Source organism: Arvicanthis niloticus, chromosome X (assembly GCF_011762505.2).
Source record: "Arvicanthis niloticus isolate mArvNil1 chromosome X, mArvNil1.pat.X, whole genome shotgun sequence".
Classification (NCBI taxonomy): Eukaryota; Metazoa; Chordata; class Mammalia; order Rodentia; family Muridae; genus Arvicanthis; species Arvicanthis niloticus.
The window spans coordinates 74,215,701-74,233,511 of NC_047679.1; the positions used below are offsets into that span (position 1 = coordinate 74,215,701).

The following is a 17,811-nucleotide window of genomic DNA, read 5'->3' on the forward strand; positions in this document are numbered from 1 at the left end:
AATAATTAACTTTAAGAGAAAACACTTTATTGAATATTGTAACAATCTCTTAACTTTTTTGCTCTGATCAAATACACAGAAACACTTTAGGGGAGTATGCATTTATTTCATTTCAGACAACTCACTCTGACTAATCATCATGAGGAAAAGTTTAAGGTTACCACGTGGTCCAGTAGCAGTGTTTCTGGAGGCTGATGTGGGTTACATGTATTAATTATGAAAGAAAAATGAAGAAATTAAGTTAGGCAAGCATATAACCTTCATTATAATTCTCTAAAGCACTAGGGTTATCAATTTAATCTTGCATCTTTAAGGATTCACCCCCCCAACAGCATCCAACTGAGATATCAGTGGCTAAGCAAATGGTTTTTCAAGTACCATTACAGACTGAATAATATATAGAAAATGAAGAGCCTACTTAAAATTAAGTAATTACAGTTACAATGAGGAAAGACATAAAACATGCAAAAAGTCATAAAGTGAATGATTATGCTGCTGTGTATTGGAATAAAATTAAAGAAAATATATTATATCTCATGATTGTCTAATGAAAGTTGGAAAATTCATCAGTAAAGAAATTTTATAAAGGTTTAGAAAATATTGAAAATGTCTCACCTAAGAATGGTTAAATAATCACACAAGGTCTAAGCTTGAGTTTTAGTTTGTGATTTCGTATTTTTACCTGAAAAACAAAGCATAGTAAGAGAGAATGTATCCTTGTACCTAGCAAGACACATAGGAGTGGGTGGACAAGGAGATTTGTTCAACTCTGAGAATACCTTTGCTTGTAAAAAAGAAGACTCCCACCTATTATAGATATGAATTAAAACAAGGTAAAACAAAAAGTCAATTTGCTTATATAGCATAGGCTTTATTTTATTTAAAAGAAAAATATGTAGGAATTAAAAATAATTAACTATAATGCATGAAACTGGCTTAAACATTTGCATGATTTCTATATTTCATATCTATGAATAATATAAAAATTTAAAATGCCAGGATACTTTTATATCTGTTAAAACAAATAACATGTTAAGCCTAAGCACAATTGCTATAATAAATATCAGCTAGTGTGTCTGGGTTTGTAAAAAAATAATTTCAAATTACAAGCAATCTCTGATGACAATTGGAAGTTGTACTATTATTGGGAAAAATGACTTGAGTTCCTTCAAACACACACATACACACACACACATACACACACACATTACAGTATGATTCAGACTTTCTATTCGTATGACCATACTTTAAATACAAAATACAAACAAAAACATACAGTATCCTACTCAGTATTACAATAAAATATAATGAACCAAACTCCAAAAAAGCTGAGAACTTGGAATCTCAGATTCCAAAGGGGTAATCACATAAGATGAAATATTTTTTCCACCCTAAGCAGAAGATATACTCTATGCTCACTCTTTGAAATATTGCCTTTGATTGAGGAAATTAAACTAAAAATAATTTTCTCTCAAGGACACGCCAGGAAAAACATTATTGATGTTTTTCAGGGACCACCATTAGTTGCCTCTAGACATTTAACTACAATTAATGCTAAGCATGCTCTTAGATAAGAGGTAGAAAGTACAGTCCACAAGGAGGAGCCCTATACTACTAAAGAGCTCAATGGGTTTGCTATTTTGTTCAAGCAGATATATGGGGAATATAGCCTCACAGAGACTGATAGGGCAAGTAAGGGGACTGCGTTGGTCTGCACCAGGTCTTATGCATATATGCTTTTGTTGATATTTGGTTGTACTCATAACAGTGAGAACAACTGTGTCTGTAACTCTTTTTCCTGTTCTCCATACTCTTTTACTCCTGTTAAGATACCTCAGTCAGCCTAAATAGGAGGACATTTGTCTGGTCATACTGCATCTTCTTTTTTATATCTGGCTATCTTCTCTTGGAGATCACTTTTCTGAACAGAAAATGGAGAGTGAGTAGTAAGTGGATCTGGGATAGCATATATGTGGTGTCATATGGGATCGATGGAAAGAATGGTGTCAGGAGCCATAATGGGACAAGCTAATAATGAGCAGATGATCATCCTGAAATGCTTGCCTCGGATTATTATATAATCTGCGACGAGTGTGCCCCATTAGCAAGGCTGTGGTAGACATGATTTTAGGAAAGATTCCTGCTATTAATATGCTTTTCCCATTATTATTATTATTAGACATATGCTACTATCACCAAGCAATAGCACTCCCCTTTGTAGCAGATCTCTGCAGATCCACGAAGATGTACTGTCTTGTAGTGATGCTATATAGACAAATAGATGACTTCTTAAGTCTTAATGATGATCGTATAAGAATTCCTAAAATTATATCAGTGATTGTTAAGCTCTTTTATAACGGGACTGCTATTAAGTCCCTCATGCATAGTCGAAACTGCAAAGAGAACTCTGCCAGTCTCCTGAGTGTTTGTTATCAGTTAATTGCCCCGAGAGAGATAGTAACTGGGCCTTCTCCTGCCCAGAGCACATTCCAAGAGGTCATAAAACAATTAGCCTAGGTCACTAGAGGGAATCCAAAATTTATTATAGGTACCAGGACAGAAGAGAAAATATTGCCTGGGTTTATCTATACAAAACTTCACTAATTTCTTAAGTTATAGTTTCAAACTTTCTGCAAACCTGTGGAGCTAGACAGGTGATGAATGTCTAGTTAGATAATTACTCCTAATGGATATTCATGTAAACATTCTGTGTTGTAAACTTCTATTTAAATTTATGACTTGAAATTTGGTGTGAACTTGTGATGAACCTTGTAACATGTGACCATGTACTCTGAAAGATGTATAAGTTCTGAGGACAAAGAGATGAGAGGAAGTTAGAATGGGCAGTTAGAATGGCAGTTAGCATGGTGAGTTAGACTAGTCAGTTAGTTAGACCCCATCGCCCTTTCCTTTCCCCCTGCCTAGAATTTTTCTCTCTTAGGATTTTACTTTGTTAGAATCTTTTCTTCTTCCCCACTCAGGACCTTTCCACGTTTCCCCTCAGATAGCTTTCATAGGATACCTTTTACACTTAATAAACTCTATAGTAACCTTTCTAAAGTGTCTTCCGCAAGTTAGAGCCCAGCAGTTCCTGCTGAGATAGAACAAAGGCCATGTTACCTAATCCTCTGCTGTTAGGCTACAGGTGTTTATCACCCTAGCCTGCAGTCCCATTATCCTCAGAAGAAGTTTTTAAGATAGTACAAGGCTATTTACTTAACTCCTTGCTGGTATTAGGGCCAGGATGCTGACTGTAGGTCAGCTACAGTAGCATAGGGGCTGCCTCAAGAAGAACGGGATGGTGGGAGGAGGAGAAGAAAGAAGAACCAGCTGTGTCTCTCTCTCTCCCCCTCTCACTCCCAAGCCAGGGGCGAGGATGTTGGCCCCCAGCAGAATGGATGAAGGGGAAACTGTGATAAGGATTTCTTTTTCTGAGAGAAGAATCTATTTTAAACACCTGCGTATAAATAGAGGATTAAACATCTTGTGAAAAAATAAAAGGAGATAATCTCAGAAAACACTAATCAAACAATTACCTCACCATGTAAACCACAAACTAGGCTGTCTTTTACAAAACTTACACGTTGGTATCTATGGCTTTAGAATTGTAAAGGAATTTCTTACACCTTATTGTAAAAGAGGGAAAAGATTGTTTAATATTTTCATTGCAAGGATAACTCTAGACTAGACTAGCAAGACCAAAATAAGTTATTGATATATAGTTACATCTAAAAGTAAAGCAAGCAAGAACACATTCAGGTATTAGTTTGCCATGCATATTATGAGAAAAGTAGTTTTAAAAATAAATAACTTTAAGAGAAAACACATTGTTGCATACTGTAATAATCTCTCACATTTTTTCTTCTGACCAACTACAGAGAAACAATTTGAGGGAATATGGATTTATTTTATTTCATTTATTTCATCTCACCTTGTAGATGATTATCATGAGGAAAATATTATGGTTACCATGTGGTCCAATAGCTGTGTTACAGGAGGTATAGGCTGATAACATGTTGCTAACTATGAAGGAAAAATGTAGAAAATAAGTTAGGCAAGCATATAATCTTCAATGTAGATCTCTATAGCCCTAGAGTTAACAATTTTATAATGCCTGTCTAATGTTTCACAGCCCCCCAAAACAACATCCAGGTGATAAACCTGGATGACAAACATCCAGTTGATAAACACATGATTTTTAAAGAACCATAATAGGCTGAATAATATCTAGATAATGGAGAGCCTACTAAAATGTAAATAATTAAAATTACCATGAAGAAACATAAAACATTCATAAAGACATAGTGTGAATGATTATGCTGCTGGATATTGGAATAAAAATGAAAAAATATATTTCATAATAATCTAATGAAAGTTGGAAAAGTCATCAGTAAAGCAATTTTATAAAGGTTTAGAAAATATTGAAAATGCCTCACCTAAGAATGGTTAAATAATTATACAAGGTCTAAGCTGGCTTTTTAGTTTATAGTTTTACATTTTAGCCTGAAAAACAAAAGACAGTGAGAGAGCTGCAACCTTGTAACTGACAAGACACTTAGGAGTGGACAGGGTGATTTTTTTAAACTCTGGGAATATTTTGCTTATAAAAAGACCCCACATTTTATAGATATGAAATTACATAAGGTAAAACAAAAAGGCAATCTGTTTATATAGCATAGACTTTATTTAAAAGAAAAACATGTAAGAATTATAAGTAATTAAAATGCATGAAACTGGTTTAAACATGTATGTGATTTCTAAATTCCATATCCATGAATAATAAAAAAATTCAAAATGCCAGGACATTTTTATATCTGTAAAAACCACTAACTTGTAAAACTCAAGCACAATTGCTATAATAAATATTATCAATTTTTGTATGGTTTTGTAAAAGAAAAGAAACAAAAAGCAAACACTCATGACAATTTTAAGTGATGCTGTTATTGAAGAAAATGACATGGGTTCCTCAAAAACAAAACAAAAATTACTGTATGATTCTCACTTTCTAATTCTATGACCATACTTTAAATATAAAATAGAAACATAAACATAAAGTATCATGTTCAACATTACAATAAAAAATTATGAACCAAACTTTTTTAAAAGCTAAGAACTTGGAACGTCAGATTCCAAAGGTAAATCACATAAGATGAAATATTTTTTTCCACCCTAAGCAGAAGACATACTCTACACTCACTCATTGAAATACTGCCTTTGACTGAGGAAATTAAACTAACAGTGATTTTCTCTGAAGGACATGCCAGGCAAGACATTATTGATGTTCTTCACAGACTACCAATAGTTGCTCCTAAAGGTCATGCTCCTAGGTGACAGGTAGAATGTAGAGTCCTTAAGGAGGAACTGCATACAACTAAAAAGTTCAGTGGGTTTACAAATTCATTCAAGATAAAATTTTGGGAATTATGTGGGAATAGATTTTAAGGGTATGAGATAATGGTGGATCAGGCTGAGTTTACTCATAGGAGCTGAATGTGTAGAGATATAATTTTTAATATGGAAGCTCACAGGGTAAAATTTTAAATAGTCAAATGAAGTATTTGTCAAAATATAGCCTACTGAAAAGGAGTATATGTGTTCTGATACCTCTCGGTTTAAGGTTGATGAAGGAATTGAAGACGCAGGAAAATTGCAATGCTAGAGTGGGTATGGTCTGTTAAAACTTATCTTTCCTAATGGGCAGGCCCAGAAGACATGCCCTTCAATAATTAAATAATCAGATGCAAACGGGTAAGAGGGGAAATATCACATTTGAAGCAATTTGTGGTTATTATTTTTGTTGTACCAGAATTTAGGGTTTGAGACACTTCTGCTCTTTTGTGTGACTTAAATACAATGGGTTTACCTGGGCCTAAAATTAGTAGGGTTCAGTGGGCAGCACAAAATCAACAAGTGCAAGTGTTCATAGTTTTTGTAGTGGGAAGCATAAATAAATCAATATTCATAATGGGCTGACCCATTAATTTTCAGCTGAAGCAAAGTGCCTTGACTCATATGGACCTTTGGTACTGGCTAAATGAAAGAGGTGTTTCTAGGCATGAAATAGATTTTTAAAACACATACTCCAATTTTGTTTGCTCTATATATGTAAAAAAAAAAATCTCAAAAATGAAAGTTTTTACTGGATTATGAAAAAAGAGAGTCTCAGCCATGAACCAATTTCCAGACTTGCATCTGTGTGAAGACCCAGAAGAGGTGTCCAAGTTTCCTGAGAAAGAATCTTACTAAAATACCTAATAGTTTTACTTTTAGCCTTTCTAAGGCCCTTTGCCCATAGAGACCTACAGACTTTTATAACGAAAATTATATGCTGGGAAAAAGGAAACAATCAGACTTGCTGGGGTCCATTAAATACTGTTTTTGAATTAATACTTCTTCCTTTTTCTGGAAGGACCCAAGAAACTTTTTGGATTCTGGTTCTGAATTGATGATAATTCTGGAAGACCTCAAAAATCCTTCTGCCCCTCCAGTTAAAATACTAGCTTATTGAGGTCAGGTGACTAATGAGGTTTGTCTGAAGTCATATTTCCACTAGGTCCAGTAGGCCCCTAATTCATCTTGTGGTTATTTTCCCAGTCCAAGAACCTCTAGTTGTGGTATATAAACTTAGAAGTTGGAAGAATTCTCACATTTGTTTCCTGACTTATAGAGTCAGGTTATTATTGTTGGATAAACTAAATGGAAACCTTTAGAGATGACTCTGCCAAAGAAAATAGAGTATCATAAAGTGACTCACAGTCCTGAAGTAATTGCAGAAATCGGTGCAAAAAGGCAGAGACAGTGGTTCCCAATACATCTCCCTTTAGCACTCATATCTGACCATTGCAGAATGAAGATTGATCATGGATGACAGTTGCCTATCAAAACCACAACCAAATAGTGACTTAGTCTGCATTTCCATGTACATGGGTATGCAGCTATTGAAGCAGAAAATGCTTTTTTCTCTGTAACTGTCAGCACCACCAGAAGCAATTTGCTTTCATTTGGCAAGGTCAGAAGCTACCTTTGTATTTACCTTAAGAATATATTAATTGCCCAGCTTTGTGTCCTAACTTAGTTTGAGGGTGTTTTTGGTCATCTGTCTCTTCCTTAAAACATCATACTGGTTTATTATAATGACAGACAGCATTATGCTCGATTGGATCAAATAAGCAGTAGGTAGCAACCACTTTGGACTGGTTTATAACACATATGTGCATAGAAGAAGAGAAACAAATCCAACCAAAATTCATGTACATTATACCACAGGAAACTTATTGAGAGTTTGGTAGTGTGTGGCATGAGATATATTCTTTTAAAGATGAAGGATAAGTTATTCAACCTGACTCCTCCAACCACCAAGTAAGAAGTATAATGTTTAGTTGGTCTATTTGGACACTTGAGACAGTGTATTCATCACTTGGAGTTGCTACTTATATTCCAAGTAACCTGGAAATGGTCTCTAGCTTTGGGAGAGACCTAGAACACCATAAAGTACTTCCACATGTCTAGGCTGCTGTGTGGAATGCTTTCCTACCTTAACCATATTATCTAGCAGACCTGATGGTACTTGGATTTTCAGTAGCAGATGAGGATGTTGATTGAAGACTTTGGCCAGCTCCTGTAGGTAAATAATAGAATATGCCTTTTAGATTTTGTAAAGAGGCTCTACCATCATCTCTAAAAAACTATTTTACTTTTAAGAAACTGCTTTTGGCCTACTATTGAGCCTTAGTGTTTACTGAATGTTTGGCAATAAACTGCTAATTTACCATTTATTCTGAGCTGACTATCATGAGCTGGAGGTTATCTTACATACCAAGTCATAAAATAAGACAAACACAAAGCAATCTATTATCAAAATAATGTAACAAATATGAAATTAGATTTAAGCAAGTCCATAAGGACAAAGTAAGTAATAGGAAGAAGTTGCCTAAATCCCTATGCTTTTTATTCCTGTTGCAATGATGTCTTCTGCCAAGCATGTATATATAGACTTATGGGGCATGTAATATGATCAGTTGGCTGAGGAAGAAAATAGTAGTTCCTGGTTTACTGATGTTTTACATGTTAGAACATGCAAAAGTTGGAAGCTGCAGTATTTAACTCCTTTCTGGGACTGCCCCAAGGAATTCCAATTAATGGGAATTTTTATAGTGAACAGTACTTAAGACCCAATCATGAGTCCATGCAATAGCAGCCATTTAGTAATTGTTAAAGATATCAAAAGCATATTTTAAAATAAAGAGAACATCTTTAACAAATGATGCTAGAAAAAAATATGTACATATGTATAAGAATTAAATTAGACTTATATTTACCATCTTTCACAAAAACTAACTCAAAAAGATATCAAAGACCAACATGCAAAACATGAAATAATGAAACAGGTAAAAGAAAACATAAAAGTACCCTTCTTTATATGGGTGTAAAAAAGGGCTTTCTGAATTGGACTCCATTAGAAAAAGAATTGAGGCCAACAATTACCAATGGATATCATAAAATTCAAAAGCTTCTGAACAGCTAAAGAAACAATTATTTAGATGAAAAGGAATCAAAGAGAAGGAATATTTGTCAGCTATAAATCTGTGAGAGAATTAATATCTAGAATACATAAAGAATTCAAAAAACAAAAAAAAAAAAAAAAAGAAAAGAAAAAGAAAAAAGAAACTCACAACTAAACAAACAAATAGAATGTTTTCATCAAAGCTTCCCCTCAGTGCCCAGGGTGCTTTGCAGAAGAGTAGGTAGAAAGGTTGTAAGAGCCAAAGGTGTTGGCTGACTCCAAGGAAATTGTGCCTGCTAGACACAACTGGTTTGTTGCATATATGAACTCAAAAACTGTGGCAGTACACAAAGACCCAGTGGATGTTTATGGCAGATGGTGTCAGAGCACTGAGAGGGGAACTTAGGCAACGTCTCCCATCCCAATTAACAAATTTATCTCCAATTCATATCCACTTGAAATAGAAGACCTAATTTCTTTAACACAGTTTCAAATAACAAATCAAAACAGACTTAAGAAATCCCTTTACACTACTTAGAGTGGCAAAGACCAACAAAGGAGGTGAATAAAAATAATGGGGGGAGTATGGGCAAACGGTAATAGTCACTCACCATTGGTGGAATGGCAAACTGGTGGAACAACAATGGATAACAGTGTAAAGAATTATCAAAAGCTAAAAGTAAATCTACCCTATGCCTCAGTTGCACTACTCCCTGGCATATGAACAAAAAACTAAATATCTTACTTCACAGACAATTAATCAGATATATTCATGGCTGTTTTAATTACAAAAGCTAGAAAATAGCAAAATGTAAATGTCCTTCCTCAAATTAATATTTCATGAAAATATCAAATATATATATATATATATATATTATATATATATATATATATATCTGTAAAGAAAAGTGAAATCACATACTTTTTATTAAATGAATGAACTTATAAAAGATCTTACTGAGGGAGGTAAACCTGACCTAGAATAAAAATTTCACATATTTTTCTCAATAGATACTTCTAGCTTCAGGTATAAGTACATATCCCAGAGTAACTGCAGAAATAAGAAAGGTCATGGGTACCACTGAAAAGATAGGGGGCTGGGGAAGCAATAAAGAGAAAATTAGCAGGGTGCAATGATTTGATCATGGAAATGAGAAACAATAACACTAATAAGGAATAGAGGAAAAACGTAAATAGAGACAAAAGAAGCAGGGACTAAAATATTGATATGATATTTTATGAAGTCATAAGGAATCAACATATTTGCTGTTTATATAAAACTTAAAAAGCATAATGCATTTAAATCTATGTAGAAAACATCAAAGAAAATGTTAAGTCTAAACTTTCTTGAAACAAAACATCTTTAAAATCAGAGACAACATGAAAAGTCCAAATCTAAGAATAATAGTAACAGTCCTTCCGGTCTGGGCCAGAGCACTGAGCAGATCTTGGGTGGCAGCTCTGCCCCCAACCTCCAAGAACCCAGAGGAAGCAGGGATCCCAGGTGCTCTAACTCAGGCAGTATCTTAGGTAAGCAGACAGCAGGGCCCGCCCTAAACAGGGAGTAACTGGGAACCAAAAGGACCCAGGAAGTCACTCCCGGCCTGGAACACTGGTTCCTTCCAGTCTGGGCCAGAACACTGAGCAGATCTTGGGTGGCAGCTCTGTCCCCAACATCCAAGAACCCAGAGGAAGCAGGGATCCCAGGCGCTCTAACTTGGACAGTGTCTTAGAAACTAGTTCTCAGATCTGAGGCCTAGATCAGACCTCTGCCAGGTCTGCTGTTGTGTGGACCCCGGATTCCACCTGAGACATACTGGAAGTTCCACTCAATCCAGATCCACAGAGGAACAAATGAACTCAGAGCTTCAGACAACATATCCTGAGATATTCTAGAGGAGACACTGCACCCAGAACAGCAGACACCTAGCTGGACTACTACCTTGGAGGCACCATATCCTGAGGCATCCTAGAGGTACCACTATAATCAGTGCAGCTGGAAAAGATCACAGAGACATCTGGACCCCTAGGAGATCAGACACAAGCTAAATAACTAGAAAGACAGGCTTCAGTCAGAGACAGCAAGTACAGGCAGCACTAGAGTTAACCAGATGGCAAAAGGCAAGAGCAAGAATGTAAGCAACAGAAACCAAAGTTACATGGCATCATCAGAACCCAGCTCCCCCATCAGAGCAAGCCCTGAACACCCCATCACACCAGAAAAGCAGGAATCAGAATTAAAATCACTTCTCATGATGATGATAGAGGGCTTTAAGAAAGACATAAATAACACTCTCAAAGAACTTAAGGAGAGCACTGGTAGACAGATAGAAACCCTTAAAGAGGAAACACAAAAATCCCTTAAGGAATTGCAAGAAAATGCAACCAAACGGGAAAAGGAATTAAACAGAACCATGCAGGATCTAAAAATGGAAGTAGAAACAATAAAGAAATCACAAAGGGACAATACCCTGGAGATAGAAAACCTGAAAAAAAAAAAAACGGTCAGGAGTCATAGACACAAGTATCACCAACAGAATACAAGAGATGGAAGAGAGAATCTCATGTGCAGAAGACACCATGGAAAACATTGACACAACTGTCAAAGAAAATGCAAAATACAAAAAGCTACTAATCCAAAATATATAAGAAATCCAAGACACAATGAGAAGGCCAAACCTAAGGATAATAGGTATAGATGAGGGGGAAGACTCCCAACTCAAAGGACCAGTAAATATCCTCAACAAAATTATAGAGGAAAACTTCCCTAACCTAAAGAAAGAGATGTCCATAAATATACAAGAAGCTTACAGAACTCCAAATAGTTTAGACCAGAAAAGAAATACTTCCCGCCATATAATAGTCAAAACATCAAATGTACAAAACAAAGAAAAAATACTAAAAGCAGTAAGGGAAAAAGGCAAAGTAACATATAAAGGCAGACCTATAAGAATTACAGCAGACTTCTCACCAGAGACCATAAAAGCCAGAAGATCCTGGACCGATATCATACAGACCCTAAGAGAACACAAATGCCAGCCCAGACTACTATACCCAGCAAAACTCTCAATCATTATTGATGGAGAAACCAAAATATTCCATGACAAATCCAAATTTACACAGTATCTCAACACAAATCCAGCATTTCAAAGAATAATTGGTGAAAAACTCCAACACAAGGAGGGAAACTACAACCTAGAAAAAGCAAGAAAGTAATCTTCCAAAAACCCCAAAAGAAGAGAGTTACACAAACATATCTCCACAGATGTTAGCCCAAAAGCTTGGATTAGCGAAGACTCAACCCACAGACCACATGAAGCTCATGAAGAAGGAAGACCAAGAGGGGATGCCTCAGTTCTACTTAGAACGAGAAATAAAAATGCTCAAGGGAGCAAATAGGGAAAGAAAACATGGAACAGAAACTGAAGGAGGGGCCATCAGGAGACCTTTCCACCTGGGTATTCACCCCATGTACAGCCACCTAATCTAAACACTGTTGTGGATGGCTGGAAGTGCATAATGTGAGGAACATAATATAGCTGTCTCCTTAGAGGTCAGCCAAAGACTAAAACACTCAGAGGACAATGTTCACAATTAACCACTGATATGATCAGGGGTTTCCCAATGGAGAACTTAGTGAGAGGACTGAAGGAGCAGAAAGGGTTATTGACCCCAGGTGGAAAGCAACAATACCAAACAACCAGAGCCCCCCAGGGTCTAAACCACCAGCCTGGGAATACATAGGGAGGGACCCAAGACTCCAGAGGTATATGTAGGGGAGGATGGCCCTGTCAGACATAGGTGGGAGAGGAGTTTCTTGGTCCCATAAAAAAAAGAATGAAAAATGAATGAATGAACACACTGTGGGGGAGGATGTGAGGGCGGGGAGGGGATAGTGAGGGGGGTAGGTGTGGTCACTGCCTCATAGAAGCATGAGGAGGGTGATGGGATAGGTTTCTGGGTGGTGGGAGGAAGTAGGCTAAGGGGATAAAATCTGAAACGTAAATACTACAACCAATTTTAAGAAGCGGGAAAAAAAAAGTCTTCAGAACCAACATCTTTAAAAAAAATGTCAGCCCCCTGGGGGTGGAAATTTTTTTTTCTTTTTTCTTGATACTAAAACTTGTTCTGAGAATTGTATATTGCAGAATACACAGCCTTGGTGTATCTACTCATCAAGCATACTGAGCAGACCTGCCCAAACCTCTGATGTCCTGGAATTCCATCTGGATTCAGTGAAGACACAGCATCAGAGGCTTATCAACTTACTCTCCCCCCCACCCCTCTTCTAAAATCTCAACGCCCTTAATCAGCTTGAAGAAGTTAAAGAAGAGTCAGCGCCCCTATTCCCTGAGCTTGGGGACTAATGTGGTTAATAATGGTCTGTCTTTCTAGGGACAAGTAGTGGTTTTGTTGGAACAGGGGGGATTAGCTAGGACTTACTGCATAGCCATAACCTACTGGTAGAAATCTATATACTTATTATCAAGATGAAGTTATAAATTCTTAAATGGCACAAAATTTACTTTGATCTCAAATTTAAGGTTTTCATTGGTACGAGCCTCTTATTAATATAAAAATGAGATGAATATTGATACACTCATGGGCATTGTGCCTGTATAACACATTTAGGAATACAATGCCTAGACCCAGCCCTTTTTTAACTTTTTTAACTGATTTGGGATGGTTAACCTATGAGTTAAGGGACTATAGCAAATTCATATTTTTGAGTTTATTGTTAGGGTGCTTTCCATATTTTACTTAGAAATAGCTGAGAGGAGTTAACAGAAAACAGTCCAGGTTACCTTACATGGATAGTTGGTTTTCAAAACATCAGAAGTCCATAGAACTGATGCTACAAATATTTATATATTAATGTTCATATTGATTAGAGACCTGTCTGCTCCTGACAGCTTCCTTTTGTGGATTCTAAGAAGAAATTGAGCATCCTTGGAGTTACTCCAGTTGTGTGGTAACAGCCACTAGGCAAGAATTGCCTCTCTCCATCTACAGACAAATTACTGTCCAGAAAAGGACACACATGCAGAATAGTCGACTGATTATATCTGCCTAGACAGAGTAATCAGTCCTTAATAACCCTGCATCACCAAGGTCTGTCAGATGATTCTGGGCCAGAAGGCTGAAGATTTGATGCTCCAACGTTCGGTAGTATAGGGGCTTTTCAGGTGTTCAGAGGTCTCTATAAATTGGCTAAGTTTTAGAAGCTATGCTTTGTGCTTCCCACAATTATAGTTAACTCAGTCATTCTGGATTTCTGACGGGGTTGAAAACTTATAGCTATTTACGGTAAGAGAAAAGATTTGAGTGGATGGTAGTCAGCTGACATTCATCCTAAAGCCAGGTTCAGAACTAAATGTTTCAGTTAGGATAGATGACAGAGGTGCTGGTTAGTCAACAAAATGATGGACTGGGTATTAGGACTATCTTGTACCTCACTGGTACAAATTGGCATAATTATGCTCTAATTGTATTTTGAGAGAAAAGTTTCATTTTAACAGGAAGGGTGATGTGTAGGAGGAGCTAAGGTAGGAGGAGTACTGAGAGCAAGAAAAGGAGTAAGAAGAGGAGGAGAAGAAGGATAGGAGAAGCTAGGTGATGAAAGAGAGAAAGAGGGGGGAGACAGGGAGGCAGATATTCATGTATCTCCACCAGTCAAAGATAGTTGTTATATCTAGGTTGGTCAGTGGGTTACACCTCTGATTGAACAATTCCAAACTTATAACGCTTATGATTAACATTATTTTAAAAAAAATGTATAAATGCAAAAAGGAAAAGGGGGCATGGGATAGGGGTTTTCTAAGGGGGGTGGGGGGGAATGGGGAAAGGGGATGGCATCTGAAGTGTAAATAAAGTATCTAATAAAAAAATACATTAAAAAAAAGAAAGTTTCAGAGAGCAAGTTTAAAACATAAAAAAAAGAATAATAGTAACAAAGAAAGCCCCAGAAAATGTTATCAACAAAATAATAATGGAAAATTTATAACCTAAAGAAAAAGAGGCCTAGAAAGGCACAAAAAGCATACAGAACATTAAATAGATTAGACTTTTTAAAAAAGTACCCTTGGTACTTAATTATCAAAACACTAATCATACAAAACAATGAAAGAATGTTAAACGCTGCAAGGAAAAATAAAGCCAAGTAATAAATAAAGTCAGTTTTGCTAGAATTACACCTGAACACTCAACTGATTCTGCAAGGAATAGAAGGGCCTTGACCAATATGCTGCAGAATCTGAGAGAGAACAAATTCCAGCCTAGTCAACTACACCCAGCAATCATTTCAATCATCATAGTTGGAGAAAATAATATATTTTATAAAAATGCCAAATTTAAGTAATATTTATGTACAAATCTATCCTTACTATAGTGAAACCAAAAATTAAAAGAGTTCTACAACCATGAAAAGATAAGGAAAAATAATCTCAGACCACCAAATCCAAACAAATAGAAGCAGGTGAACACACCATCACCACCATCAACAACACCACCAAAAAGAAATCAATTATCAATATCTCTCAATATCAATATCTCTCAAGGTCAGTGGATTAAGTTCCCCAATAAAAGGACTCAGCCTAATAGAAAGGATGCAAAACCAGGATAAATACTTCTCTTGGACCCAAGAAACACATTTAACATACAGGATAAATATTACTTCAGAGCAAAGGGTTGGAAAATAGATATTTCAAGCAAATGGATATATGAAGCAAGATGGCAAAGATATTCAATATATAACAAAATACATGTAAAGCCAAAAATTGTCAGAATATATAGAAAAGAACATACTCAACGAATATTTTTTCATTTCTGGTAAGATTTTATTGGTGTCCAAACATTGTCAATTTCGGAGAAAGTTCCATGAGCTGCACTGAAGAAGGTATACTCTTATCATCATCATATCACCATGCTCTTCAAAGAAAATATCTATCAAAATGACAATTCCTTTCAATTCTTAACATCTATGCTTCAAGCACAAGCACACCCAAATTGTAAAAGAAGCAGTAGAACAACTGAAACTACCTATTGACATTCAATTTATATGACAATGGGACACTTCAATATACCACTCTCACCAGTAGACAAGTGAGTGAGATAAAATCTTATCTGAGAAATGTTAGACTTAACAAACATACACAAATTGATTCAGTAGAATACTTGAGATCTTAACTATAGTAATAAGACATTTGAAGGAGACCAAGGCAATAAAAATTGGAAAGAAAAATGAAATATATATATATATATATATATATATATATATATATATATATATATATGATATGATAGTATACATAGATGACCCTAAAAATTCCACCTTGGAATTTCTACAGCTAAAAGAACACTTTAAGCAAAATAGCTGACACAAAATGAATTCACAAAAATCAGTAGTCCTCCTATATACAAGTAACAAATTGAGAAAGAAACCAGGAAAAAATTTATGGTAGCATCAAGTAATATGAAATATCTTGCATTAAATCTAACGAGGTAAGTGGAAGGAAGTCTTGTATGATAAAAACTTCTAGTCTTTGAAGAAAGAAATTGAAGATGATATCAGAAGATGAAAAAATCTCCAATGATCATTGGTTGGCAGGATTAACTTAGTAAAAATGACTACCCTAGCAAAAGCAAGCTACAGATTCAACTCAATCCCCCATCAAACATACAAGACTATTCCTCACAGATCTTGAAAGTACACTTTTTAACTGAATATACACAATAGCTATATAACTAAAATACAACTTGAATAATAAAAGAAATTCTGATTGTATGTGCATCACCTATTACAAGTTGCACTACAAAGCTGTCATTATCAAAATAGCTTGGGATTGGAAAAACAGACAGATTGACCAATAGAATGGAATTGATGATCTACAGACTAATACATGTACACATGTGTACCTGATCTTTGAATTAGAAGCCAGAAATACACAGTGTAAAAAGATAATATCTTCAACAAATGATGCTGGCCAGACTGGATGTCTGCATGTAGAAGAATATAGATAGATCCATAGTTATCACACTGTAAAACACTCAAGTCTAAGTGGACCAATGCCAGATTCACGGAATCTGATAAAAGAGAAAATGGAAAATAAAGTTGAACTCATTGTCACAGGAGAAGTATTACTGTTTCCATCAAATCCCTTCACTTAAATCTCAGGGCATCTGTGATATAAGAGGTAGAATGAGTTCAAGAGCCAGACAAATAGAGGATGCCAAGGGAACAGGGGCTTTTAAATCAACTGAAAAAAGCAGATATGAACTCACAGAGAATGAAGTTGCTAGCACAGGGCCAGTTCTGTACCAGGTCCTCTTTGTATATATTATAGCTTTCAATTTAGAATTTTTATGTAAACCCTAAACAAGTGGCTCTCTGATTACTGTGTCTTTTGTTGGGGCTCTTTTCCTTCTCTTGATTTGCCTTATCAAACTTCTATATGACAGACTGTGTGTGTGTGTGTGGTTTTATTTTAACTTATATTTTATTTTCTTGTTTTTGTTGTCTGTTAGAAATCTGCTCTTTTTAAATCAGAGACAGAAAGGTAATAGATCTAAATGTGATGGGATGAAGAGAGGACCTGGAAGCAGTGGGGGTAGCAATTAGGATGTAGTAGTGTATGAGAAATTATTCTATTTTCAATAAAATAAAAAAAAATCTGAAACTTTAAAAAAACTCGAGAAAATCTTTAAGCTTTCAAATTGGATCAATGTTTAATACACTAATCTGTAAACTGTGAATATTAACAGGTAATTTAAATGACAAAATGGACTTTAAAATAATGGTACCGAGGATCTACTTCCACCCATAATTTAATGCTGTGAAAAATGTTTAATGCAAATACATCTTTATAAATTCTGTGGTAACATTGTCCATACATAGAATCAAGTCAGAGTTTCTGACTTGATATAGGTTATAAAGCTTATAGCCATGTAATTGGATTCTAGAAGCATATTTATGCTTCTTCGTGGGTGCAGAATAAAGATAGACCCATAAGACTACAAATTGTCTAGTATATCCCCCTATCTACTTCCAAAGAAATGGAGCCCTTTAAATGGTGAAGCTGTTTCTGCCTAATGCTCTATAAATGATACAGTGCTATCACTGGGTGTATAAATATTTATCAAGCTGGTTCCCAATTTCTTTGATATCTTTCTTAAGCTAACACAAAGCTAGATAGAGTTAAATTTGATTAGCCATGGAATTACCTGAGGTTGTTGCTAATTCTTTATGTCCAGAGTAATCTTTTTTTTTTTTTTTTTTTTTTTTTTTCTACAAGACCGAGGAAGAATGGTCT

General features: G+C 35.6%; 1 long non-coding RNA gene across 1 annotated transcript; it reads right to left on the reverse strand.

The window, feature by feature from the left end:
• Positions 1-88: 88 nt before the first annotated feature.
• On the reverse strand, positions 89-17,786 carry LOC143435483 (uncharacterized). Its single transcript, XR_013105825.1, has 5 exons — positions 17,723-17,786; positions 7,535-7,618; positions 3,932-4,023; positions 616-682; positions 89-191 (listed from the first exon to the last, which is right to left on the reverse strand). It is a non-coding gene; the product is annotated as an uncharacterized LOC143435483 (long non-coding RNA).
• Between the last annotated feature and the right edge of the window lie 25 nt (positions 17,787-17,811).